The sequence below is a fragment of the Chrysochloris asiatica genome, unplaced genomic scaffold (assembly GCF_000296735.1).
Source record: "Chrysochloris asiatica unplaced genomic scaffold, ChrAsi1.0 scaffold00174, whole genome shotgun sequence".
In the NCBI taxonomy this organism is placed as follows: domain Eukaryota; kingdom Metazoa; phylum Chordata; class Mammalia; order Afrosoricida; family Chrysochloridae; genus Chrysochloris; species Chrysochloris asiatica.
In genome coordinates, this window is record NW_006408692.1 from 540,443 (window position 1) to 544,618 (window position 4,176).

Here is a 4,176-nt window from a genome sequence, read left to right on the forward strand (position 1 = left end):
AAGAGAAGCAAGTCTCACACAATTTAGTTAATGATGTAATTCATATATTTAAGGTAAGAACACTGGAAGATAGACATGTGAGTTAAAAATAAAAAAAGGTAAGCTTCAAATATCTGAAAGTTCAACATATAAAATCACTTGGGCTTCTACATACCAGCCATGAACACTCTGAAAAGGAATTTACGAAAACTGCATTTACAATAACATCTAACAGAATAAGCATGTTGCTGTTAAGGTACAATGATAGCTACCCTGTCTGTATAGGGTTTCCAAGGAATGGCTGGTAAGTTTGAACCACTGACCTTGTGGTTCAAACCAACCTTGCAGCCCAGTGCTTTATCCCATAGCACCACACCAGTACTCCAACAGAATAAAATACCTAGGAATAAATTTAATAAGGGAGGTGAAAGCTGAGCACACTGACAGAAATTTAAAATGGAAAGACACCTCATAGTTCACAGATTGGAAGGCCTAATATTGTTAAGGTGTCAGTACTACCCAGAATGATCTATAAATCCAACATAACCCCCTATCAAAACTCCAATAGCCTTTTTTATAGAAATGAAAAACTCAATTATCAGATTCACATGAAATTGAATTCAACTGAATTTAACACAATCCTGAAACAGAAGGACAAAGTGGGAGAATGCACACATCCTGATTTCAAAATATATTATAAAGTTTAAACCTCCAGTTATCAAAACAGTCTGTAAGGATATACATCAGGGAAGTGGAAGATAAATTGACAGTCCTGAAACAAGCACATATATGTAAGTCAATTGATTTTCAATAAGAGTGCCCAACCCATTCAATTGAGAAAGCATGCTCCCTTTAATAATCCAATGAAAACAACTGGATCTCCTCACGTAAAAGAAGATGGAACCATACATCACATCATACGAGAAAATTACAAACTAAAGTCATAAAACTCTATAATAAAACATAATAGGGATAATGCATACAGTCATAAGTTGTCTTTCAACAATGGATTCTAAGATATACCAAAAGCATAAGCAGCAAAACACAAATAGACGGAACATCAAAATTAATAGCTTTTATGCAACAAAATGGAGACAGCCTACAGAATGAGAGAAAATATTTGGAAACAATGTATGTATATGGGTTTAATATTTAGAATAAAGGAACAACTTGACATCAAAAACTGAGACCTGAACCTCCAACCTTCCCTTTAGCAATCAAATTAATTACCCTTCACAGCACCCAGAGACTGCCATTAGTCTTACGGAAATGCAAATCAAAGCCACACTAAGATTATCACTTCATCCACACTAAAACATCTATTACCAGAAAAAACAAAAAAATAACAAGCACTAGAGCAAGATGCAGAGAAATCAGACTCCTCATCCATAGCTAGTGGAACTGAAAAGTGGTACTCCCACAGTGAAAAATACTCGTATTTGGGCAATTTCTTGAAAAATTAAACACAAAATTATCACACAATTCAACAGTTCCACTCCAGTTTTACACAAAAATATCTTGAAAGCAGGGACTCAAACAGATACTGGTGGTTATATGCCCTGGAGTTGGTTCTGACTCATAGCAACCCTGTATGGGGTTTCCAAAGTTGTAAATCTTTACGGGAGCAGAAAGCCTCATCTTTTTCCTGCGTAACCACTGACAGTTTTGAACTGCTGCTACCAGAGCTCCTTAAACAGATATTTGTACACCAATATTCATTGAAGCCATACTCACAATAGCAAAAAGTGAAAATCAACTGATGAATGGATAAACAAAATGTGGCACATGCATACAAGGACAGATCAAATTGGCACATGCATACAAGCCACTCCTTGGAAACCCTAAACAGGGTTGCAATGGCTTCACAGCACCTAAAAACAACAAGGGGAAATTGGTGCTACAGTGGGAGAATTCTCACCTTCGCATGCAAGAGACTGACGACTCAATTACCAGTCCATGAACTTAATGCATGGCCAGGATCCATTTGTCTGTGGAGGCTTACATATTAGTGTAATGCTGAACGGGTTTCATCTCAGCTACACTGAGATGAACTAGGAAGAAAGACCTGGCAACCTATTTCCTAAAATCAGCTGTTGAAAACCCTGTGGATTACAAGAATCCACTGTGCATGAGGTCACTACAAAAAGGGCAACTTGATGGCACCTAACAGCAAAAAGAAATGAAGTTCTGAAACATACTATGACATGGATGATCCTTGAAAACACACTAAATAAAATCAGTCACATAAACCGATAAATACAGTAAGACCCATTTATACGAAATACGAACAAGTAGTAAATGTATAGAGACAAAAGTCTCTTAGTGATTACCAAGCTAAGTTGTTGTTGAATGCCTTCGAGTCAGTTCCTACTTACGGTGACCCTTCATAGGGTTTCCAAAAGCGTGCATCTTTTGGGGAGCAAAAAGTCTCATCTTTCTCCCATGGCGAGCAGGTAGTGGACTCAAACAGTTCACCCTGTGGTTCATAGTCCAGTACTTATCCTACAGAACCACATCCACCCACCCAAGGGAGGGTGGCAGGGGGAAATGGGCGATATTAATTAAAGGGTACTGAGTTGCTGTTACAAATGATGTGTGGGAGAATAAACAAGATGGCGGATCGGGTAGACGTGCAGTAATGAGCTCTGTCAGCAACAACACAGAATATAGGACACCAAGCAGGCTCACCGGAAGGTCACAGAACTCTGAACCACATATAAAGGAATATTTAGAAGGTTGGAAGGCTTACAACAAGGGGAATTTGTGGCAGAAGCAAGAAATCCATTGGTTTCTAATTCAAGATGCTCAGCTGCTCCCGGAACTGCCATCATGGGAGAGACCAAACAGGGGAAGGATCAGAGCAGCCACTGACACCTGACAGAACTGCGGACATAAAGGTGTGGACATACTTTTTTTTTTTTTTTTTTATCTGTTCACTGGTCTCTCGCTGTGTGCGAACCTCCATTCCGGTGACAAGAGAGGGTGTCTGACCAAGTGGACAACCCAACTCCACTCCCAGAAGGTTTTACTACACATGTGCACAGATCTCCTCGAAATTTTAAGTGACAGTTAAAACCAAAAGGCAGCGCAAAACAGCCACAGCCAGCCCTGTTTATTTGTTTATCACTAGGAAGAAGGCCTAAACGGGGATTGTGGAGCAGTACAGGCAGACCAAAAAGGAAATAGGCTGAAAATTAAATCCCGAGTTAGGTCACAACGACTAACAGTGGCATCTTGAAATTTCTCAGGAGTGAAAAGGGAAGCCCATCTCCTGATCACATCTACCTGGAGGCAATCAGAAAGCATAAGAAATACCAAAATACATACCCATCTAAGTATTAAGGCCACAGATAATGCCTGAATATGCCCCAAAAACAGAAACAGATGACCATATCAGCACATGTCCAGAAACGAAATAAAGTGACTGAGGCAAATGAGCTGGAAGTAGACCTACACTCCATACTGCAAGATGGGCAGGCTTTGGAAATGCCTGAGAAGGAATTCAGAAAAATGATTTTTAAAAAGTATCAAGGCACTATACAATGGAGTTGAGAAAACTAAGGAAGAAGTCAGGAAAGCATTACAGGAACAATCAAATAAAATAGATACAGCCATGGAAACCATTCAAAACCTACAAAAAGAGATCCAAACGATTAATAATAGAGTATCAGAAAAGGCCAATAAAAACACTGACTGAAAGGACAAAGGAGTAGAACTGAAGAGACAGAATGCAGAACTAGTGAGCTAGAAGATAAATCTCTCAACACTAATAAGATAGAAGAACAAGCACAAAAAAGGATTTAAAAAATCTGAAGGCCTAAGATTCATGTTGGACAACATGAAAAGGAATAACTTCAGAATTATCAGTATTCCCGGAACAGGAAGAATCACATAAGTCCGAAGAAGAGATAGTTGAAGAGCTTCTGGAAGGAAATTTTCCTAACATCCTGAAAATCAAAAACATAAACATTCAAGAAGCTCAATGAACCCCAGGAAGGACAGACCCTAAAAGAAAATCACCAAGACATATCATAATCAAGCTCTCCAAAATCAAAGATAAGGACAGGATCTTGAAAGCAGCTAGGGAAAAGAGAAGTGTAACATACAAAGGCAAGCAAATAAGATTAAGCTCGGATTTCTCAAAAGAAACCATGCTAGCAAGAAGGCAATGAAGAGACACGTATAAAACCTTGAAAG